Raw genomic sequence first — 26,290 nt, 5'->3', positions numbered from 1 at the left:
TGATTCATTAATCCTAATCCTAGAGCTCATTATATTAGCTTAATTCCTTCTGTTGTACTTTTTACACATAGAATTATAGATTAATGTTATATTCAGAGCCACCATGAAGGAAACATGGCATAACACGGCTTCCTGATGTTTGGGGTATGCAGTGCAAAAAAGAGAAAGCTAAAGTTTACCTGATGCTCATATTGCTTTACTACTTTAAGAAAGTTTTAAAGAATAATTTAAGAGTTTTTTAAAAACCCAGAGATGCCAATCCTTCTCCCTGTCTACTTTCCCTCTTTGTTGTCTTCACCATGTGAACCCCCAGCAGCGCTCGGCGCTCCCCATCATCTCAATATGTATATGTCAGTCACATTATTTGTGCCCAGGATTCTAATCAGGATTCAAGTCCTAGTAATGCTCCTAATTTGGGGACATCTCCTGTTTATTATTAACTATTCCTGTTTACTGCCCCATACCTGCAGCCTATTGTATTCTAATTAAGGGTTTTCCATTTTCATGATCTAAAATCTCCTGAAGACTTATCTAGTCTGTGCTACTTTCTTTTCCAAAACTCCAGTTGCCTTTAAATCATGACTCTATATAACCTTTCCAAGTCATTTGATTTAGAATTAAACAATAAATTTGGCATTTTGCCTTTTTGTAACTGATTATATCAGCCTGAAAGGAGACCTGGCTGAAAAGTTAGCCACGAGTTCAAATTCTGGCTCTGCCATTGTGTGACCATGAGCAGGATGGCTAACTTCTCCAAACTTCAGATCCTTCATCTGCAAAATTAAGGATGCTAATAATATCATGTATAGGGCTGATACAAAAAGTAAATGAGATAATGTTTATGAAGTGTCCTCTATAGAGAAATTATTCCATTCAGAGATGTTACTGTTTTAGAGGTCTTCTTAGGTTTTAGTTTAAAATTTAATTTGTACTTTTCCTCTTTCCTTCATTCTATTGCAGCCTTACCAAGGGCAGAATTCTTCTTTTAGTGGGCACTCTACAATATTGACTGACTTTTCAAAGGAATTTAAACTGTTCGTTTGTTTGAGCAGTTGATTTACTTTGCTATCGCAGAGTGTCATGAACAAGTGGCAATATGAAACTTGGTGAGATTACGATAGTTTCTGACACAAAGATTTATTATCTAGATGAGATATTTAATGTATACTTAGTTTAGAAAAACAGAGAAGAGAACCAAAGTTTTGCCATCCTGAAGCTGCCTTTTTTGGGATATTGATTTTAAGCTGTTTATTAAGGAACAAGATTCAGAAAGAACCTTTGACCCTTCCTTCCTTTCCTGCCCAAGAAATTCAAACAGAAAAACTTGCTTCAGGAAGGAAGTCTTAGTATGTTCACCTTAAGCTAATTTGAATTAAGGATGGTAAATAGGATGGCTTTAGGCAGGGGCCTGTTAACTGGATACCTCTATGACCCATTGCTTCTGAGTTGCCTAGCAAGAGTTTGCCTGCCATGTGTGTTCTGCTCTTTCTCAACTACCTGTAAAGCGCCCATTCTCACTTCTGAAATCTAAGATCCTCATCCTCACCCTTTCTCCTTTGTCATATATACCCAAAGTTGCATCACTGTCTTTGGAATTTCCATTGTTATGTGAATTCCCCATGTGCATGTATTAAAATTTGATTTTTTTTTCTGTTAATCTATCTCTGATAATTTGATTATTAGCCCCGCTAGAAGAACTTAAGTGGGAGGAAAAGTATTAAATTTTTTTTTAGCCCCCATAACAGCCTTGTAAAAATGTCGAATATTTTACTTAAAAAAAAAGAAGAAGAGAGAGAATGAATCCTGAAAGCGAGCATACTGAATTCAACATAGAATTAAGGGCACCTAATTAAATGTATTCACCATTAATCTAAATGTAGAATCCAGTACCTAACAGGCAATACCATTACTATGGTCGCAATGCAAACATCTGATAAATCAAACCCCATCACTCATGTTTCTTTTAGCAAAGGATAACTCTGAGTTTTCAGGAAAAAAAACAAACAAACATACAAACACAAAAAAAACAATACAATCAAGTAGAATTTTTGGTTGTGAAGCCAGAAAGTGAATGGCAGATAACAGAAACATAATTGTCTCACAATTGGATGGCATTCAAACCAGTATCCTTGATCCTATCCCTTCTCTGCATTAGTCCACCATCCACAGGGTAACTATATTATTCTTTTCCAAATATGCTTTCCATAAGCAGGTTGTCTACTAAAAAAAAGTCAATGGTTTTCTAACCTGTGTAGGTTATTACTTAGCCTGACATTCAAGTCCCTCAAGGATCAGGCACTTCTTTATTTTCCTAATCCTATTCCCTATAATCCTCAAAACATTCCATTAGTCCTTCACAGTTCATTCTCAGCTCCTTCTTGAATTCGAGTCTTTATTTATTCTGCCTCAATCTGCACCCCCACCATGGGCATGCCTCCCCCACATGCCTACATATACACCTACATGCAAACATACCTACTCATTCTCACTCCCATCCAAAGTATCTTTTTCCCACTTGCCCAAAACCATGACTACCCTCAGGCCCAGCAGCAGCCTTGCCTCCTACTGAGAATTATGCCAAGCCATGCTGATCTTCTGCTTCTTGAATACGCACAGACCTCTCTGACACTGCTTGTAATATGTCATAACCAAATTTAGTTGGTACATTCTATGTTCCCAGCCAGATGAGCTTCTAAAAGGAAGAGTTGCTGCCTTCATTTCAACTTCCATGCCTGCCTCAATGACAGGCTCGGTAAATAAGAAGGATAAGAAGGTTACGGTAAATTATTTGATGAAAAATTATGCTATTTTGCACTACAAGTAAATACATCTAACCCATGGTTGGACTAGCCACAAAATAATATTTGATTTATTTCAAAGTGAAAACAGAGAAAAGGCAAAGAAAACCAAATATACAAATATCTGGAAGGCTACTGGGGTCAATAAATAGGCATGTCAATAGAGTTTTTATTTTCATATCTAGTATTGAGTAGCTAGTTCACTCATATGCAGTCATTATTTGAAAATGACTCATTCTTCAGTTTTCCTTTTACTAGAAACACACCCGGGATATGACTTGAAAGTTATTTTACTTTATTTAAATTTAAAACTACTGAATATGGAGATGCAGCAAAGGGATGTAGGAAATAAGATTTATTTTTTATGGAATACAGTATCCTTGCATTATCACAAAACCACATTTGACATACTTCATTCAATAACCATGTAGACAAACCTGAAAAGATTTATATGTTTGGCAGTTGATCACACTTGGCCTTCAGTACCATTTGATTAACAAGTTTCCTCTTGAACCCCTTTTCTGAAAAAGAACTCAAGGTTTAATTCTCCAATCCTAGGGACATATGCCTTTTTAAAATGTAAGATGTGAATTGTAGAGGAAAGAGAATGAACTTTAGAGATTAGTAAACTATCTACCCTCCTTACAAGGAGTCTTGATTAAAAGATGAAAATCCACAAGATTTCCAGATAGGCAAGGAGGCCCATTTGCCCCAGCTGCCTGGAGACATTTTAACAGCGGGTACTTTGAGCTTTTAATGAAAATCAGGTTGAACAGTGTGGTATCAGGAAGCTGCCCAACCTGTCTGTCTGCCAGAATAAACTGCTCAACTTGCAGCACCCCTCCTCTTCTAATCAAGAGCTCAAATAACCCCACGAAGACCCAGAATTATTCTTAAAACCAATGCTCTCCTTTAAGAAGAAGGCTTTAAAAATATCAGTACAGCCACAGCCTAATTATTCAATTCTGTTCGGAGGGCAAAGGAGATTCTTTTCTGACCCCTGCAGTGATTAATTTATGCCCTGAAGCATAAGATTTGATTACCCCTCTCTTAGCATGTATAACATGTGAGCCTATTACTGGTCATAAAATTATTCAGCTACCATAGTTGGTTCAATGGCTTCCTAAGGCAGTAAGTTCAACTATTGGGCTGCCTGCTGGTAAAGATATATAGCCTGACGTTAGCTCAGAATTTACTCGCTACTTGTTTTATCAGTTCATATATGATGTAAATGATTTCTAAATTCCTAGAAAATTATTGAACCTGGTAAAAAAAAAAGGTTGAAAATAATTTGTCTGTAAAAGACTTAAAGACTGATATTCACCAGTGTTCTCATGAAATGGGATGTTTTAATTGAAGTAAATGTTCTGATTTAGCCAAAAATCTTTTGAGTTTTCCACTCTTGTTTAAAATCTTTATAAAACACATCAGTCTATGTTTCTGGCTCAGTAAGTACAATAGAGTGTGCTGAGCATAATTAATACTTCTCTGATAACTGCTACCCCTAGAGTGCCTCAAGATCTTCACACCAAACATTAGTTATGATGCTCAGAAGGGCAGGGGCAAAGAGGGAAGGGTCTAGGCTTATAATTCTCAAATCATATAACAAATTCTGGAAATATTTAGGCTGTTTATGTTGGTTTTATTGCCTATGAGTCACCTCATTCCACAAAGAATTTGAGGCATCTAATACACCACAAAACAACTTTTTTTTTTAATTGAAAGTATTGAGCAAAAGGAAAATGTGTATACCACACAAATGAATGAGCAAAAAAGATAAAGAAAGGTACTTTCAAAAAGACATGCCATACAGTACTCAACAGATGGAACACAGGCTACAAGATGTGGCCAAGGCAGAGGGGGAAGCAGGATCAACCACAAAATTCACAATGTTCAAAAGATTAAAAAACACTAACGAAAAGCTCTTGTTTTGGAGAAGCACAGGCATTTTTATTGATTATGTGTAGTCATAACAATTTTATTACTATTTTATGATAAAATAATTTTATGAGGAATCTCATAAGAAGGACACTACTGAATGATGCCTTCCAGTGCTTCTCACACTTTAATGTGCATATGGATCATCTGGGAATCTGATTAAAAGACAGATTCTGACTCATTTGGATTCTGTGATTTTGAATTTCTAATAAGCTCTTGGGTAATGCCAATGCTGCTGGTCCATGGACAACACATTGAGTAGCAGGATATAGAGACTATCAAGTATATTTTTGCTAGCAATCCATCACTAATAAACTTAACTTCCTATAGTATTCCTTATGGTATGCTGATGGCATAACATCACTTCAGTAAACGCAATTCTATAAAAGTAATTTTAGGACATGGAGTATAAAAACATACATTCTAGGCATACATATCTCTTAATGTTTTCTTTGGCCCAAAGACAAATTTAAAAACATCTAGACAAGCAAAGGGTGAATGACATATCTTCATGTCAGTTGAATGAATGAACTAATAGGCATTAAGTTTCTCATATCTGATCATTTTTCTGAGTGTAGAAAAGAATTAAGAATTCTTATAGATGATAATTTGGTTCTTTGCCATTATAGTGATTCAAAATGTAGGACAGATCCTTTGTAATAGCATGTTATAAATATTTTCAGTTTCAAGTTAATCCCACGTAAAATTTGCATATTAATATATATGAATGCATATTAAATTGTTTAAGTATTTGTTTTCTATCCAAAGTTTAAAGCATTAAACATCTTCAAAAAAAAATTGAAAGATTTTACCTGTGATATTTAAGCAATTATTCTAAACTACGTAAAAATAAAGAATAAATATTTTTAAAGTTAATTGTTTCTGAAATATAATTTATTTCTTTTTTGAAGTCAATTACGAAACAGTGAAATTACAAAATTAAAAGAAGCCTACTTTTTGAAAAGAACGAATTGAGGTTCAGAGAAGATAAGTGACTTTCTCAAGGTCACACAGCTAACAAGTCCCAGAGTTAGGCCTTTGACTATAAGACCAATGTTATACACATTGCTCTCTCTCATACACACTGCTTTACTATCACTACTCAAATTGAACTCTAGACCCCAACCATATTGTGATTCAATATAGTGGTAAAAATAGGAATAATGTAAAGAGGAGCATATTCCATTCACTTATTGAATGTGTATTGAGAACCATTAATGGTCATTGACTTGGGAGCAGAAGGGCAGTAAGCAATAATGGATAGCACTGCCAACTCCTCATGGGACACACAGCTTAGTAGGGGTAACCATGCATGTATAATGTCCTGTAATACAGCCTGAGGAATACTATGCTACAAAGCATATAAAATGTTGTCCAGAATAAAAGAGGTGATACTTGAGATGGGTTTCGAATGTTGGATATATTTTGGCTATGTAGAATAAAGAATCTGGGTCTTCTAGGAGCACAAGGGCGTGGAATAGCATCGTGTGTTGAGTAATGCCAAATAAGTTCCTTTTAACTATAGGAGACATGAGATGGAGAGAGAATGAAGAGCTAGAGAGAAATGGAAATCAAAGATACAGGTCTCTAGCTTAAATTGTAACAGTCAACATAAGAGACCCAGTAAATCATTACAACATCTTAATTTTTACCTAATATTTAGGTAGGTAAAAGAGATCTGTCCAATGTAATCAAACTGCTCTCAGGTGAGGCTCATCCCTCCCTAGATAGCTATGGTGCCATGTTGAGGACACAGTGTTAGCTTCTGCAGTTGTCAGGTTTGTCACTCAGGAGTGGTGGTAATCAGGTCAGTCTTGATAAAAGGAACATCCATGTTGTTGAGCCCAGGAATAGCCTCTATTCCTGTGGCCATGGACACTCTGTCCATGGGCCCACTGAGCAAGACTGAGAGTGCTTGAGGAGAGAAGCAAACTGACAATCAGATCAGGAATTGTCTCGTCCATGTAATTATTCAGAGCTGGTTCTCTGGTAGATGCCTTTCATTGAATATTCACATGGAACACAAATATCTTCACACTCTGACCATTCCAAGAAGATCGTAACCTTACTTCAACCAAGTTGAACACTCTCCAGGACTCAACTAGTCATAAGAAATTTCCTCCATGAGGCCTTAGTTATGCATTGAGAGAGAAGTAAAACAGAAGGAATATGTGTAGTAAAAGTCTGAGACACCAGCTTATGCCTTTTGAATCTGTTTAAGCCTGATCTCAAACTTTTTTTTTCCATGGATGATCAATTGCTGCTGTATGTACTTAACTAATTACCCAGTTCATGAAGGAAGCTAAATTTGCATGGTCACTTAAAGGCCCATGGTCAGGCATTCCAACTTTACCAAGGCCTGATAGCCTTCTAGGAACTGTTTTTCAAAAAGATATCTGCAGAAGTAGACATAGCTTTGCTCTAAACCCCAAAGATCATAGATGCAATTCTCCTACAAGGGTTTGTCAGAAGTTCTACAAGTATCTCCATTTCCAGATACATCAAATATTATTGAATCAGATTAGTCATTAAGCTCAAGCAAAGGAGCAGTTTGTGCAGCAGTTTTACTAGCTACAGAGATTTTTCTTGCTATGCTTAAAGTTACTCAATAAATATGGTAGAGCAGCACATTCAAATGTGGTATACGCTTCTGCCGAATCCAAAATAGCTCACCAAGCTTTGTGCCACCATAATCTTTGAGGACCAAATTAAGGCAGAGAAAGAGAGTGTTGACATAACCTTAAGGCAAGACTGTGAAGATGCACTGTTGAACCTGTTAGGTGGATCCTGTTGCTGGTGATATTTGCAAATTTTTATACAGACAAAAGCATTTTCCAGATCAATAGCTGAGCTCCAGATCCAGCGGGCCGTGTTAATTTGCTTCAGTAAAGAAACTGCATCTGGAATCACAGCTGCAGTTAGAATCACTGCCTGATTACATTTAAGATAATCCACAGTAATTCTCTAAGATACACCCATCTTCTTCAAAGTCCAACCACATGAATTAAATAAGGACAGAATGGAAATCACCATCCCTGCATATTTCAAATTTTGATAGTAGCACTAATCTGCAGTTTTTCTAGGACTACAGTACTACTTTAGGTTCACCATCCTGGGCAGGGACGGAAAGTTTCAGAAGGTTACACTTGCCCTTCCTGCCAGAATAGCCCTCACTTCATGAGTCACGGACCAATGTGTGGAGCTTGACAGTTGCCAATTGTGACTGTGTTCCAATTATACATACAAATACCAGGATAATGATCACACAGTGGTTCATGAACCCCCTGAAGGGATAAGCTTTGTCCAAACTCTATTTGTTACTCCAAGATTGAGACCTCAGGCAGGTTAGCACTTGCATAAACCTGTGAGCACATCCTAAAATTTTGTGTCCTAAGTGCCTCACTTGCTTCAGCGTAGTCCCAGCCTTGTGTCACTTGACCACCGCCATATTGCCACTACTACTGGACTGCAGTATCATTTTGGGTCCCTATAAATTAGTATAAATTTAAAGACCATGTTTACTAATCCCTAAAAAGTCTGGGTATTTTTCTGTCTCAAGTACATAGCCTCTAGTTAGTGTTGAAGGTCCCTTTGGGGAAAGCTTGGAGGAAGATTAAGCCTATGCTTCTGGCCATGTTCAGGGTCCATCTTCGGGAGGATTTGAACTCTAGGTCTATGAACTGGCATAGTCTGGAAACTGGTGACAGACCAGGGCCCTCCATTGTGGTGACTCAGATCAGGGTTATTGGCCACCAGACCTATAGTTTAGTCTTCTTACAGGTTAAATGATATTTAGTAAGGTGCTCATAGCTTTGCTTCTATGAATATCATGATAATTATCTATAAGCAGGCAAAAGAAAATCCATGCAATTATGAAAATGCTCCATACTAATTTGCCCCTGCTGCCTTCTACTAATGCTCTCACCTTAATTCTAATTAGGACCTTGCTCCACCAGAATTCCAACCATCCCCAGTGAATTCAGGCTTTTAGAAGACATGATCTCAGGGATATTCTCCGTGTTACTGTATTTCCAATGCCTAAATTCAAGAAATGTCCTTTGGACTCTCTCTGGAAATATAGTGTGCATGTGTAGTGATGGTTGTGATGGCGGCGTGGGTGGTAACAGCTGCAGGAAGATTGGTTGTGACAGTCATATAAGACAATCTACCGAAAAATATCTACTTCCATATATCCCTTTTGATGTTTTACTCATTATTATGCTACAGTAGTTCTGGAATTTCAATCTCACTGAATGTAGGCTACCATTAAGTCAAAGTTTTAGTCAACTAACCAAGTAAAGTTTTAGAATTATATCCAACTGCACAAACTAAAACCCTGAATCATGAATTTCTACCAAGTTTACCATATTAATGTCTAATATTATTTAGTTATATGTTTTCCTTCTTAATCTAAAACTCTTAGGAACTATTCAGTATAAATTAGCAAAATCTTGCAATTATTCTGAAATGTAAGATATCTCATCCTGGGTCAGAATTTATAATTGTTTCCCTGGAGTATTCTGAGATCGTATTCTAGTCATGGGTCTCGAGGCAATAGGAGATGTTTGAAATGTGTTGGGAAAAATGAACTACCCTTTCCATGGCCAGTGCCTCAGGTTAACTAATTACAGGAACATCAAGCAAGGGGAGCCTCGTGTAATTTTGTTTGTTTTGTCTGTTCTGTTTGTTTCTTTGTTTGTTTTTTTTTTATTTTTAGTGAGGGTAACTCTAAGCAAAAAAAAAAAAAAAAGAAGTCTTTTAGAGCTGCTCCAAATGCTCTCCTATTCTCTAATAGTGAATTAAAACAAGGATTTAAAGCCATAAGTTTGTTCATTTTTTTCTTTTAGCTTCCCAGTGTAGTCATAAAAAGCCATCTCACCTCGTAGTGTTTGTAGTCATTATAATTATCATACAAGTCAAGTTCAGGATCAATTTGATCTTCCAGCACTTTGTTTCATAGACACATCATTTCAATCAACCATAGATAATAGTTTAAATGTGTGCCACTGCATACCATCAGCACTACCTTCAGGACAGATAAAGTATAACCAAACCAATGCCAGAGTATCATCTTTGAGAGTGTGTCCTGGGACCACTTGACTAAATATGCTATCAACTAGAATTTTGACAAGAAAACCAAAGCCAAACCAAATATTACAACAGACAGAAGATAGCATAGGGATTGGTTTCACAGGCATTGAAGAACTGAAAAAAGTGTAAAGGCAACACTAATATAACGTGGACATAATAATCATAAAAAGTAGCTACCATCGCTAAGACTTAAGAAGTATTGAGGAGGGGTCGTGGTTATCAGAACCTAGAAGCTGATGGGGGACTGAGGCTCACAGCTCTGAATAGAGTTATTGCCCAACTGGTGCTTATAATTCTGAGGAAGTATAATGAGGCTGGTTCTGGGAAAACCAAAACAGCTTCTCTATTCAACTTCTATTGTTAGGTATATGCTGACAAGAACAGTGAGAAGAATATTACCCTCCTGATATCTAGTCTCCCTCATGTACTCCCCAGTTGATAGAGCCTACCAGGAGGCCAGCTGGTAAAGAACAGAACTCTGAAGATTCCTTGCTCCAGTACCACAAATCAGAGTATGAAAGGGTGGATTTAGAACCAAGAGACAAACAATAGCTTGATAGCCTGTACATATTTCATACAAAGAAAACAAAATCACATAAAAATTACATGGGGTCAGGAACTAGACTTTAGTTTCAGCCACATCTCCAATGAGCTGTAAGAATTTTATCAGGTAATTTCACCTTTCTGAGCATCAGTTTCACTTTAAAAGTTTCTATAACAGTATCACCCATGCAGTCCTCGCAGGAGGCATAACGCAAGTGAATGTAACTTGGAATAACTATGAAGTACTATATAATTCTTAGATGGTCTCACTATGATTATCCATATTACATAGAGTCAAGAAGATAATAGATGAATGAAACTCATAGATAATCTTAAAGTCTTATTTTAACAATTTTATATTCTTTCTCATCTAACCAGTCTTCACAGGGCACATGCAAAATAGCTCAGTAAGCCCTGTGTCTAGCCTTCTATAGAGATGCTAACAAGCAATAATGTGAATCCAAGGACAGTACCAGGGAGAGTGATAGGATATTAGAAGCTTAACTAATTCTCCAAATAAATGGCCAGTTGGAATAACTGAAACATAGAAACTATTTATTCATAACCTGCTCCTCTTGAAAGCTGAATTTGAAATTTTAATGATTGCCTACAGAAATAGTATAAATAAATGAATATATATAGCAGTCCAACATAAAACAAATAATGAAATGTGGAATCAAAAGGTCTTTTGTTTTTACTTGGGGGTTATGAATAATTATTTGGAAAGGAAATAGTTAATAGATAAATAGGTGCATTTGATTGGATAACTTTGCAAGTTAGGTAACCACAAAATCTAATAATAAAGACTAGCACTTAGAAATGCCTATCAGAGACTTCTGGGTATTCACCCTCAAAGATTCAGTTTCCTTCCAGACCAGATAGAATTAACAGACTTGATTATTATTTTAGAATTGTAGCTCTCTTGAATTAAATTGATGAACCTTTCTAAAAGTATATGAGCACTTATGCATTTAGCCAACAAATATTGATATCTTCTTTGCAACAAATGCTAGATTCTGAGGCTACAAAAATGAGGAAGATCTCTGATATCCACACAGACAAGGGCAACACACAGAAGTGCTGAGAGGCAGTGGGAGAACAATTAACTTTACCTGAAGTCTCTAGGAAAGGATTCTCAAATGTGACATTTAAACTGAATCTCAAAAAGTGAAATAAAGTATGCTATTTAGAAAGTAGTAAAAGGGCAGTAAAGAAAGAGGCAGCTGCATTGCAAAGGCAGAGAGTCATGAAAGGCAGCAACATATTAGGGGGACAATAAGAAGTACTGTGTTGCAGAAATTTAGGATGCAAGGGTAGGAGCGGAGGGTACCGGCAGCCAAAGGAGATGAAACTGGAGAAGACATCAGGGCCAATGAAAGAATGAATTTGTTACAATTCTAGGGAGCTTGGACCTGATTCTGTGGGAAGCAGGATCCCAATGACATCTTTAACAGAAGAGTGAAATAATCTAATTTATTAATTCTCACATGATAACTTTGATGCTAGCATAGAACTAGAATTTTACCAGAGCTAAACCGGGGTTAAGAACTATTGGAGTTGTCCAGGCAACGGTCAGTAGGGACCTATTGTGTTGATGTTGTGGAAGTAGGAATAAAGAAGAGGAGTCTAGTCTGGAGATAGTGCTTATATACATCAATAAGATATGCATATGAATGAAAGGAAAGGTTGGATGATTCAGACTTTTTGATATTGGGAGATTAAAAGTTGAGAGAGTGGTGAAATCTTCCATTCAAATAGAGCAGGAGTCAGCAAATTTTTTCTGTAAAGGGCCAGATAGGCTATTTCAAGCCTTTGAGAGCCAGACGGTCTTCATTACAAATATTCAGTTCTGCTATTGTAGCACAAAAGCAGCCATGGGCAATACACAAACAGATAAGTGTGGCTGTGTTTCAATAAAACATTTTTCATGAACACTGAAATCTGAATTTCATCTGATTTCCAAATGTCATGAAATAGTATTCTTTTTATGTTCCTTTAAAGAGGTAAAAACTATTCTCACCTTTCTGAAAGGGCAGGCAAAAATAGGCAAGGGGCTAGATTTGTCCCAACGACAATAATTTCTTAATCTTTACAATAGAGAAAATATGAGACAAAACCGTAGTCAGGTTTAGGTTTAAGGTGCTGTGGAACATCTAGGTGAGGATGTCAGGAAGATACATATTCAGGTCTGAACGTCAGTAAAGGTGGTTGTCCTAAATGATCTAGAACACACCTTTTATCATAAAGAACCAAAATTATGTAAGAAGGCAAAGGTAATAGAAAAATGAAAGACCATGTAATACCCTAATGCTGCTTTTAAAGTACTTTTTAATTGCAGGTAAAGCAACAGTTGGGATTTTATATTATCAAACCCAGACACTTATCTCTATAATAGGCAGTTAGACGCCAAGGCCAAAGAGCTAAAGCATTTATGACAGAGCTTATAAAGTAATGGGAGATGACAGAGCACAGGACCTGTCCAAGAAGCAAATAATGATCCATCCCTTATGGGTGGAAGACAGAAATGAAGCTGGATTTAATTTTAGAAAAAGAATTTCATTTGTTACCTGTCAAACGCTGATGAAAAAGATAAATAGAAGTCATAGAAACCTTCTTTCTAGGCAATATATAACACTACTCCACAACATTATGCTTGTTAAGTAACATTCAAACCACTCATAAATGATCTTAAATAGGAATAGTTTACAATTCAATTTGTCAGAGAAAGAAAGGATGACAATGTCTCAGGCGCCTCGTGGGAGAACTTTTTGGAGATGTGCTGCCCTGCCTTTCACAGGCAGAGAATGAAAAGTACATTTATCTTGAAGTTTCACCATTTATTCAGTTGAGGCGCAGTATCTCTGGTCCACACTGGATTTTTAACAGATGAAATATTTCCTAAACCAAGTAATTTGATTCTGTGCAGATAGTAACCATAGGCAGTGTAATTAATTTCTTTTATATCTCCAACACAGTAAGTGGATCTTCCCTTTCTATCCATAAGACAAAGCCAGACACAAATCACCATGAAAAGCAAGGTGCAACATGAAGATTAAGAAATCTCCTATGATGTTGTGAATCCAAGCTATTCATTGCTTCACAATAAAAGTGAGATGTTAAAAATCAATCTTTTACCATCACGTCAATTTCCAAAGTAAAATGGCCCAACAGAAGAAAAGAGATTTAGTATTTTAACTTGCATTTTTCCCATTTTCAAAACCCTATCAAAAGATCCTTTGAGATAATAATAAAGTGTTGCCAACATGTTACCTCACAACTATTATTCTTAAATGTTGCAAATTCTCACAACATTAAAATCAAAATGCTTTGGTGATAGTTCCTAGGTCTATGGCTCAAAAAACTATCAGATCAGTTCAAAATTACTTTTTTTACATGGAATCATTGCCAAGTTAATTCCTTCTCAGTTATTCCCCCACAGAATAGTAATATTGTCCATACGTCATAACACACTGACACTAAAAAACAACATTTTACCAAGTGAATTTCTACATAGGGAAAATCAGAGATAAAAACTGAACAGCTCTTTTAGTAGATATTAGTTTTAAAATCTTATAGTAAAAAAAAATAGTGTTTTCTATTTATAATAGTCATGAAGAATTCACCTAACCAATATGAGAAAAGCTTGTGATAATTAAAAACAAATAGAAATGTATTTTTAAGTTTAAATTAGAAACCATAATAAAACCTAGCTTTTGCTACAAGACATCCCAACTAGAAATGAAAAAAAAAAAAAAAAAAGCCACAGTCAGGATTCATTCTCTATATAATGAACCAAACAATTGTTATATCTCTTCCTAACCTCCAAATTTAATTATTTTAATCACTAAATTGGCTGAATTAACAACATTATTTTATTGCCAATAGAGACATGGCTTTAAAATACTTTGGTTGATTCTCTCTACAATGAATAAACTTCTGAAAATAAATCTTTACATTGATAGGTATGATGCAGTGAATGAATGGGCTTTGGAGACATTCTGAGCTGGATTCAAAACCAGCATCTTCAGTTAATTAGCTATGTGTCCTTGGGCAAATTATATTAATCTAAGCGGCTATCAGGTCTAATTCCATCCAGTTTAACATCAGTCATCACCAGAAACCTAAGCTTCCCAGGTTATCCAGCATTACCTGGATCTGTAGTTCTCAATTTATCAGGGTGATAGCTCTTTTCATATAATAATAGTTTATCACTCTGAAATAAAATTAATCAATATTGTAACCTATACATTTTTCAAAAACTCAGTATAGGGTCCCAAAAGATGTATTTTAATATGTAAATGTATGGATACTACTACTCAACAAGACATGTTGGTATTAGATGCTTGCACCTATACACAGAGCTATCAATATTATAACAATTACAAATTCAGATAGATATAGATGTGAGATATTGGCTACTTAAACCATGTGGCATTGTCATCAATGACTTGATTTTTCCAGACTGGTGAACAGCTAGTGGCACAATTTTGAACAAACCAGTGTCGTATTTCCTTCATATACATAATACCTGCACTCCCAGAAAATTTAGTGTAAACTAAAACTATGCACAAAAATATTTGTGTTTACATATAACATATAATTATAAATAGGTTTTTCACCCCTATGACTCTCCAGCTGGGTTTTCAAAGATCACGTAGAATATGGGAGGGAAAACATGTGATGGTGTAAAACTCACCCGTGTATTGCGAGGTGTCTCCTATTCCTGCCTCTAATAGCCTTTTCCTTCCTCTTCAACTCTTTCTCCCTATACCCTATCAATTTTTTATATGACAGCCAGAGTGATCCTTTAAAAAATGTTAACCAGACTATGTTACTTGGGCTAAGCCCACAATGCTTTCCTGTCACACTTAGAAAAGAGTCCAAACTCTTTTGAATGACCTTCAAGCCCTAAATGATCCTGCCTATAGCCAACCTCTGTGATATCCTCCTTGCTTCATGCTTCAAACACATTGATTCTTTTGTTGGTCCTAAAATGCATCAAACTTTTCCCAGCTTTGGGCTTTGTATGTGCAGTCCTCTCTGTCTGAGACACACTTACCTGACCCTTTCTCTGGCTTCTGTATCCTTCTAGACTTCTTCACATAGATGTTGAATTTCCTACAATGGAGATTTTGTTCACTCCTCCTCAAATCATCATTCTCTCCATTTTACCAAATGGCATACCCAGTTGTCCATGCTAAACTCTCTAACAATTCTGTTTACCCCAATGTTTTTTTCTACCTAATCAATAAGTATTCCCTTTTGTTTTTATTTCTAAATTATATCCCAAATTTATCACAGCCACTGCTACTATTTTTGTCTGAGCCACTATCATCTCTCACTTGTACCATTTCGCAGGGCACCTAACTGGGCATGCTTAGCCTCTATATTCTTATCTCTACAGAGTGATCTTTGAAAAAGATAAATCAAATCATCTCACTCCTCTATTTTAAACCCTCCACTGACATCTTTCATACTTAGACTAGAACTCAAATTCCAGGCACCAAGACCTACAAGGCTTTAACAATCCTTTCCCTTGCCTCATCATTCACCTTTCTTCCATTCACTGTCTATGCAACTGATTTTCTTTCTAATAAAAGAACAAGGCACACTCATTCCCACCCTCGGACTTTTGCTCCATCCCAGAACTGTATACCTAGAAATTACTGCAACATATATTTGTATGGCTGCCATCTTGCTGTCATTCAGGTGTCAGTCTAAAATGGCACATCTCCAGATGTGACTATACCTGAAGAAACACCCACTTGCTCCCTCTCACAATATCTTCCTTTATTTTTATCATAAAATTGATCAGCATGTGACATATTTAGTTTACTTTAGTTATTTATTAATGCCCCACTCCTGAATGTAAGATATATGAAAGCAAGAGCCCTAACGAAATTAGCTAAAAGTCTGTACTCAATGCCTGGATAGTCGGTACTCAGATTGGATGCTGAAAAATTATTTCTCAAATGAATAAGTGAATGAACAGCTCAGTATTCTAAGAGGATCTTCCTGGAGACAATTCTTTAACTTTATGATTTTTCAAACTAGAGTATGTGCATAACCAGAAACACGAGTTAGTCTGCCAAATAGTTCAAACCACTGGAAAATATGACATAGCTTCCTGAAACATCAGTTTTATGTAAAAAATATTTAAAATAATGTACTTATGTAAGAATACGTAATAAGTTAGAATATACTACTTATATGACTTTTTAATATAAAACAAGATTTCTGTGAATCTTCATGGTTTTAGCAGTTACTACAAACACAAACTATATTCCAAATCCCATTATATGGTGTTATTCTACTGTTTTAAGAAGTACAGTGATGGAAAAAAATAAAAATAAAAAGCAAAGGAATAACTCCATAACTAATAATTTGAGCAATTGGGAAGAAGTCCCATGTTTAATGCTGTACCAAAAAATACCAGCAGAAAGGTACTCAAGTTTTTTCTTTGTTGGGTAATTTCCAATGTTCTGAATGTTAACATTTGTGAGATTTTTTTCTTTCTTAAAAATCTTTAAGTTCTGTTAGCTCCTCTCAGTGGCAGTAAGTGTTAACTAGGGCACCAAATATTTAGTGTATTAGAGGTCAGGCTAGAAGACCAGGATTAAGAGAACCAAAAGTCCTTAACAAGGAAGGCCAAAGTGTTCTTACAGATACCTATCCCTCGGGAAACTAAGTGTTAGAAACTAAGGTCATAGAAATAGCAGTGCAGTGGAGTTTCATAATGACAATCTGATAAGTAAGGGATAAAAAGGTGTTCAACAAGCATTTCTGTCAGTAGTAAATTGACTTCCACTGAAGTAATGATGACATCTAGGAAGAAAATATAATAATTCTTGTAAACCGATTGCATTCTGTAATGTAGTGAATAATAGGAAGACCTGGCATTGAAAACTGTCTCTGTCAGTAACTAATTGGGTGACTTTGACCAAGGTACTAACGTTAGTTTCATCATCAGTGATATGGAAATAAGAGTACCTAACTCTTAAGAAGATTGAAGGGATTATATGAGACAGTATCTATCACAGACCTAGCATGCACTAACCCCTTAAATTGCAGCTATTATTGTTATAGGACAATGCACCTACCATTATAAAAATTAAAAGTACCCTATTCTAATTCCAGATTTAATATAAAAGAAAGCTTTATTTACTATTAGCAATACATATTTTTCTAAAAGAAATGTTTTAACAAAAGTTTATACCCCAGTTCTAACATATCTAAAATTATACCCAATGCTTTTAAAATTCTAAGCCATCTAATATTTGGTTTTAAAGTAATTATTTATTCAGATATTTTCTTTGCTTGATGGACTGGATAATCAACGTAATCCCAAATTCTGTCCTGAATTATTCATTTTTAACTTAATTTAGAACAGATTTTGTGCCATATTCTCATTTTCCTCAACTTTTTTTCATATGTATACCTCTAAGAGTTAGCAAGCTACCTGAAAGCAGAGGCTATTTTGTGTGACTGCTTTGTATAAATTTCTTGTTACATTGCAGTGAGGAATGGGTTGGTATAGGTAGGGTAGTGAAATGAATGTTAAAAGTGACTGACATTTGTTAATTATAACATTATGAATTCCTCCACTTCTTTCCTGCTACAACATAAAATAATCAATTGAATTGTGAATTGAATATTACCTTATGAAGAAAATAAGTAAGTGTCATTATAACCTGTTTAAGTAGAAATTAAATATTCAGGATTCAAAGTTTCATAGTTTCTCCAATTTGACATAGTGCTAGGGCTAGATCTAGACTAAATTTTTCAAAGAGCATTTTTCTCTATCATATGAACAGGTTGAGAAATGAAATCACCATCCTAGAAAAATGTCATTCCAGCAGTTCTCCCAACACCACCCTGCTGTAATTCCTTTTGGGACATAGAAAGCTCTTTTTCCCAAAGGAAGCTGAAGTTCTTTGAAAGCATACATGACAAGGGTGGCAAAGGACAATTTGACCTTTCCCGACATGCAGGTAAGGGCACCTGAACCAGGGAGACAGCCTGGCACTTACACTTGGGAGAGAATGGAACTGTGAGTGTTTTCCAACATCATAAGCACTGTCATGACATGCACTGGAGGATACCGCCCACAGGAGTGCACCAGGTTGGCCCGGAGCATGTGAGAAGTAACAGTTCATCAGGAGTGTCCCTGTCAATCAGGGCTTACCGGTGGATTCATTGCGTATTTGGTAAATAAGACACACATTTTTCAAAAAATTGTTTTTCCAAATGTAATCTGGACTTGAACTGTCTTTCATAAAGCATAAAATTTTTCAAAGATATACTTGGAAAATATATTAAAACATTGTATTTCCAATTACATATTGAATGTTTACATAAGTAAGAGGAGCCATAGTAGAGTAACCATATAATTTATATTCAAACTAGGACACTTAAGAGCAAAAAGGGAAACCATTAATAATAATACCAAACAGAAAAAAAGAAATCATGTAGTTATATTAGGAGAAAAATAATTTGTAGCAAGCAAACACTTATTTGTGCAAACTTGAGAACTAAAACATGACCACTATTGGGAGAAGATGATTTTCTGTAATTGAGGAGTGGTATAAGAAATATTGGTTGCCTACTTTAGGCCATGCTTTTAAACAATAAATTAAAAACTCCAACAATAATGATATGTGTAGTAGTGATAATGTAGTAGACAATAACCTCTGACGTAAATATTAGTCCCATTTTACAAATAAAGAAACAAAATTTTTAAAAGGTTGTCTCCACAATGACACTTAGATAAGAACATAGAACTGGAATTCTAACACTGTGCCAGCTCATTAAATTTTTTCCAAAGTTACCAAAATTTAGGCATTATATCTCTATTTTATAAACAAGGAGATAGACGAGAAACCATCCTATTCAAGGATTCACATATAATATGGAATGTGAATTCAAACTTTAAAGTCAATTTTCTTTCTGCCAAATTATCAATTGAGCTTTGTTCAGAAACTGAGGGTTTGCTTGATTGGTTGGTTTTGGTTTGAAGATGTTTGAGGGAATTGGGGAATGAAATTCTTTTCCTCTTCTTGTTTTGACTCTGCTTAAGATCAGTTTTCATGCTAAACTTTTCGCTCCTTGCCCTTTCACTTGATTTTTTTTTTCTCTTTTCCTCGGAGCTCCCTCTAAATATTTAATCAAGATGTCAGACCTGGGCTTGTCGGAAACAGTAGGTAATAACAAGTAAGGAGCTTCCATAATTTATCTCTCACATCACTTATAAGCTGTGTTTTGTCTAAGGGTGGTTTGTTCAAATCTCCTTCTTTCTCAACAAATTCACTCAGCCTGGGTCATTTCATCCTCCAAATAAACTTATTCACAGCATCCCTTGTCATACTTGTCTTTCTCTTAACTTGGCTTGAGAAGTTATCATCACCCTTTTCTAAATAGCATGAAAATCTATAAACTACATGGTGTCCACAAATGATGCAGAGAGTTAGGCTAATACAAAAGATTTGGTCAATATGAGCAAATTGAAAAGCAACTATGAGGAATTTTCTTACAGTTTTATAAGTGCACTATTCTAGAAGAGATGTCAAGAAAACTAATAAATAAAGAGGTAGTATAGCAAGGGCACATATAAATCACTCTAGTTCTCACCTAGGAAGACTTGTTCTGTTAATAAGAAACAAGCAATCCTCTAATGCTAGTCAATGACTATTATATTCATGTAGACTGTATTCTAAAATCAAATACCTACAAAGTACAACTTTTCCCCATGCTGTCTACTTTTCTCCATCCCTGTTACTAGTAACCTAGGCAAAGCCATGGCCATCTTTCATTGGTAGTACAACAGCTTTTTAGTGCTCTCCAGGCATCTACTCTTGCTTACTTAGGTTAATTCTCTACCCAGCAGCCAGAGTACCTTTTAAATATACTCATCAGATCATATCACTCTCTTATGTAATATCTTTTAATTGCACCCCATAGCACTTAGAATAAAATCTGAACTCCTTATACTGGCTTATAAACCCCCAAAGGACCATGAAAGCCCTTCATACATCTTATCATTTTCTTCTCCTTGCCCACTCCAATCTCCTTGACCTTCTTCCAGTGCTTGGAATATGCCAGGCTGGCTCTGGCCCCAGGGCCTTTGCGCTCACTATTCTTGCTGACTAGAATGGTGTCTCCCCAGATGGTTGCTTGCCCAGTGACCTTTGTCACTCAAACCCAGGTTTGAAAGTCATTTTCTCCAAAAGCCATTTTTTTTTCACCTAAAGGGCAGCCACTCTATTACTGCCTAACATAGTAATCCCCACATAGCTTTTGACACCCTCTGATGGTTGACTTTTTATTTACTTGTTTTATAGTTGTTTATTGCCTATCTCCCCAAATTAGATGGTAAACTCCATCAGATTAGAAAACATGCCCATCATACTCACCATCATACTCCCTATGTCTAGAAGAACATCTGGTGCATTACAGGACTCAGAAGGCATTTGGTAAACAAATAAATAAATTAGTCAGCCAATTTATTTATGAATTTTTGCTTTACTTTTATATAATAATTATAGTGAATAAAATTTTTCAATTTCTACTTTTCAATTTAAAACTTACATTTGGTAGTAAAAACCTTTTCTTATAATTACATGTTACCTTTTTAAAGTATGTTTATCAATCTTGAAGTGTGCACATTTCTTGATTCTTTTTTGTTGGAGTAACGTCAAATAGTTCCAGAAAGAACTCACTAAAACTACAAACTCTCACCTGGACGCATTTTAAAAACTAGTGAGGCCTATAATTGTCACTTGATTCTTATTTGGAGCTGTGACCAACCTTGGTTTAGGAGGTTTTCGATAGCACAATATCAATAGAGGGACACAAAATCTTGCCTCTAAAATGTTGTTGTATCTGCACCAATAGAACAGTTTCCTATAACATATAGTTAGTACACCATAACTCATCATAACTCTGGAGGGTTAAGGATTCATAGAATGCACAAAGTAGGTTAAATGTTCAGGTTGAATGCTTGCTTACCAATAAAATGTTTAATTAAAACAAAAACAAAAACAAATTAACAAAAAAACCTCACTGGAAAGGTAGTAGGCATTTCCCCTAAAGAATATACCCTATTTTCCAACAAGGTTGGAAAAACACTAGGGCTGAGTGAGCCATATGTCACCTCAACCAATTAGAGTCACAGTCAAGTGATTCTCCCACTCATTAACCAAAAAGTAGTCTCTGGAGCAAAGAAGTTAAGTCACTCCTTGAGGAGACCTTATTCAGATCTAGATGAATGGCAAAGGAGCAGAGCAAGGGCCTATGACCATAGAGACTCATCCAAGTTGGGCTTTCAAGAAAGTCAGTAAGCCAGGGACAAGAGAACTGGAGGTGGGTTCAAGCCCACACTGTCCATGATCTCAGAGAAACTCAATGGAAAGGTCACTATGAAGACAGGGCTGTCATAAAAGGGCAGTAAAAACATAAATATAAAAGCTGAAATATTGAAAAGCAGAAATAACCAAGGTTATTTATTTCTCAAGTATGTGGTCCGAGATTCCAGCCAACGTACGTGTTAGGAGGTAAACCACACACAGTTTTCACAATTAGAGCTTCCTTTGTTCCAAACCCAATCTATCAAATTTGATCATATTGATATTTCTTGGCTAAAACTATTTTTGTCTTTGAACCTATATGTACCCATTAGCACATGCTAAAATGTTTATTACTTAATTCCTTGAAGATATTAGTATTCTCCCTTTTCTTGTGCTGTGCTATATATAATGATATTTTAAAAACTCCTGGTCAATCACCAATATCTTCCTAGACTAACAATATTAATCACAGGTATCTTCCAAATTAAAGCCACCAAAGTGTGAAGTAATTGGCTTTAAGATAAAAATAAGACAGGTCACAGAGGAATAAATAGCTTACCAAATTCCCCTGTGCATAGTAAGGGTATCCATTTATTGAGTAATAGACCCTTTGTTGCCTCTACTGTCTTCCGTGTACAAATAAAATTTCTAGCAGAGGGAGTCTACTAAACAAGACAATCAGGTCTTAAGTTTAAAGAATAACCTAAATCCATCACATTCTCCTGGCAGACTTTGGACTCGGTAATAATTACCGACTTGGAAAACCTGCCACAGGGGGATGAGTCTGGATTGCTTTATTACAATAATTTAATCTTCTTTCTCAAAATACCCATATTAGCACATGAGGGAAGAATCTGAGAAAGGTGGTAAAGAAAAAGAAGCAAACTCACATTTCCCTATGTTTACTATGCTCTGTTACTAAGGTGACAATAAGCCCCGATTTATCTGGCACAGCTCATATTCTATGCCTGTTGTCCAAGTATAATTACTAACAGTAGTGTCCCCTTTTATTCTCAAAAATATCACAATTTAGACAATAAATTATATGGTTACTCTGTGTATTAAGTAGTAGGCACTATGCTCATGAGAGAAAGAAAGCCTCCTCTCTATTTCACTCTGCTCTGTTTCCCACAGGATGAGCTGCGTGGATTATATTAGTGTGATACTTCTAAGTGAATTTGGCTAATCAGAGGCACTAGCAAGAATATGGGAATAAAGAGAAGTCAGGATATTCATTTCCTAATCTCACTCTCCACCTTGCTATGGTCTAGCTGTATCCCTCTACCAAAGGCCATCATAGCAGTGGTTCCCCACTATTGCCAGGATACTCCATAATACCCCGTAGATGTCCTTTAGCCTTGCCCATACCTTTATAAAATAGTGTTTATCCCTCAGTTTCTCATTTCAGTGTTTTCTATGTTTCCTATCAAGAAGATGACTGATAGAATGTTTTTTTTTAATTTTCATTATTTCATCTAGGCAGAAAACCTATGGAGTAGAAAGAATACCCATCTTACTTGTGAAAAAGTTAAGGCTCAGAGAAGCTACTTTATTTTTACAGCTAGTACATGATAGAAGAGATTCAAATTTGGGTGCCTCTGACTCAGAAACCTATGAGTTATCCTCCTCTATCAAGTTAGTCAACCTATAGACTCCCTTCCTATATTAGATATTAAAGAACACAATAAGCTCTTTAAAACTTAAGTGATATATGAACATATATACATTCAATCACCAAATACTTTCTGAGCAAGTGACCATTATAAATTATGTAATGTGCTAATTAGAGAAAGCACTAAATGAGGTCAAAAAGAGACCATGAAAAATAAAGATACCTTGAAATGCTAACTGGTGTCAGTTTTAAAATTTGACAATGCAGCATCCGAAAGCATCTTCAGATGGATGTTCTCAAAAGCAATAATCTAGTTCTGCAATACTTATCTATTACATTCTGATAAATTGAAATCCTGATTATTAGCTACCTACAATCTCAAAGTCAGTTTCTTAATAAAACTAAGATGATAAACACAGGACCCATGTTTCTTTTTCTCTGACATGGGTCCCCTCCAGTACAAGGATGGCTGGCTCTTGACAAAGTCTTAAAGTTAGAAGAAGATAAATCCATTTACCAAATTAAAACATAACACATTAAGCTCAAATATCGCTTTCAATCATGTCTTTTGTGTGCTGTGCCCAGATCAATGACCTATAACCCTTTGCTTTCTTAACTTCTCAGTTCTGCTGGAAAACTTTGGATCTGAAAAATCTACAGATGACTTTGGACTAAGGAAAGGAGGGCATGTGCCATAAGAATGGAAGCAACAATCTAAGATATTGTGGTAACTGAAAAATAAGAGAACCACATTTACCAAGATACAGACTATAGTATGATAAATAATAGGACAGAACAAAATTATTTAAAAGGTTAAGTTAACTATAAGATATGCTAAGGAATTTATGACATGTTAATAAATTATTAGTGTTATTAATTATAGTAGTGTTATTAAAAAAATTTACATTTCTGTTTATCAAGTTTCTAAATAATGAGTTCTGTCAAAATAAGCAGGGTTCTCTGTCCAAGATGCCAGGGAAAAGCAGGTTATAGTGTATATTTCATAATGAGTACATTTTTATAAAGAGCCACATCAAGTTTTCAAACATGGGATCTTTAAATTTATTAATATAAAAAATTAGACTAATATTATCTCAACTCAATTATCTGTTATCAAGTTAACAATGCATATATTTGTACCATTTGAGGAAAAAAGAGACACAGTCCCATGGTTCTTATTTTAAATTTCTAGAGAAATAAAATTTCATTGTATTGAATCTGACCAATATGCTTAATTTTTAGAAGGAAATAATTTTCAGAATGTTTCAACAGAGAGGTAACTGAATCAGTAATAGTGATACCATGTATTAGCACTCAACCAGATGTTATACAGATATTACATTTCTTCTCAAAACTCTCCTCAAGGTTATTATCTCTATTTTTCACATGAGAAAATAAATGATCAGTATAGTTACTTCACTTGCCCAAGATCACTTTGTTCCTAAGTAATGATGTCAGTATTTAAACCTGTTTCTCTGTGATTCTGTGTCTAGACATTTGAAGAAAAGAAATACCCAGAAATATAAATTTGACAGAGAGAAGAACCATGTTTTTATGATTAGAAACATTAAGCTAAAATGATGTTTCAATAGAACATTTTCCCCAACTGTCTTCATGTTGACTTTTTACAAGTTAAATATCAAATGCGAAAAAATGTAAAACTAGTCTTCCTGAACTTGAATCAAAGATTTGATGAAATTTGGACTCCTTGTCTCCTCATTTTAGCACTGCACTTTCTTGGAGTCCCTTTCTCCTTGTTTTGTTTTGTTTCGTTTTTCTCTAGCTATGCAAATGCCTCACTCATCTGTATCAGCTCACTCAGGCAATGCCTAATGCTATAAAATCCACATGGCTTTATGATCCCAAAACTCCATCCCTCAGCCCCACCCCATCACATGGAATCCTCAGAACCTGAGCACTGATGGATCACCGACTATGAAATCTACCTAACAGAATAGGAGGATGAGGGATAACTTTAGCTTTAAGTCAAAGGGTGGGGAGGGGGCTTTTTCTTGAGACTGAGAGACCTTAATTTAGCACTTCCCAAACTACATCGTATTGGCAGTGATTTACTTTGTCTTCATGGAAAGTCTATCTTGCCCAACAGTGCAACTTCTTTCCTGTTTTGTTTTTTTTTTAATTTTATTTTAAAACAATTTCTTATAGAGAACACACTTAGCATAATCTGTTTACCATAATGTGTAGATCAGGAAAAAAATGCTGTTTTCTCAGTCACAAATACAATAATGGTGTGACTGACATCAGTTCAAGTTTATCCTAATATTAAACTGATCTGAAGGAACCTAGATTGATGCTGCATGTGGTATTTCCGACACAAGATTTTTAACATTATTTTCTTCTCTTCCTTGATTTAACAAGATTAGCGCTAAAGACAGATACAATAATGTCACTTGTCCCTTTGTCTTTAGCATATTCATGAGGCTAACCTTCTTTAGTTTTTTCCTAACTTATCAGAGCAGGAATCTAATTCTCATATGAGTAATTGCATAGAAGACAATAGTTTTAATATGTGCAGATGACCATCTATTTTTCCAGGCTGGGTCCTACAACACAGCCAGGCACTTTCCAATACTATTTTCCCAAAGGTCATATTCAAGTGTAACAAATTCACCTGATATTTTCTACATCGTTTGCATGTAATTTGCTTATGTCTAAACAGACTACGATTTTGAAGAGTACCAATCTAATTTAAGTTTTTCTGGCCTACCATAGTGAAATGATAACTGCGCTCTCTGAATTTTGACAGTGGTACAGAATTTTCATTAGATGTAAGTAGAAAACACACAACACTTGAGGAAGGAAACATATTCTAAATGCAAACTAGACTCAGGAAGCTTGTAGGTATACTACATCAGGCACTTTTGCTAAACTTATGGTCATACCTAACAAAGAGATTTAAAAATCTCTAATCAAATACTTAATCAAAAAATGGCTCTTTTTGATTG

At 35.5% G+C, this 26,290-nt stretch overlaps 1 protein-coding gene across 1 annotated transcript in view; it reads right to left on the bottom strand.

Annotated features, from left to right (window-relative positions):
- Positions 1–26,290, bottom strand: part of NXPH1 (neurexophilin 1) — a 270,124-nt gene that overhangs the window by 20,764 nt on the left and 223,070 nt on the right. The gene's annotated exons all lie outside the window — the stretch shown is intronic.

This window comes from Pteropus alecto, unplaced genomic scaffold (genome assembly GCF_000325575.1).
Source record: "Pteropus alecto unplaced genomic scaffold, ASM32557v1 scaffold21, whole genome shotgun sequence".
In the NCBI taxonomy this organism is placed as follows: domain Eukaryota; kingdom Metazoa; phylum Chordata; class Mammalia; order Chiroptera; family Pteropodidae; genus Pteropus; species Pteropus alecto.
Note: the sequence above shows the minus strand (reverse complement) of the source record. Positions and strands in the feature narration are given on the sequence as shown.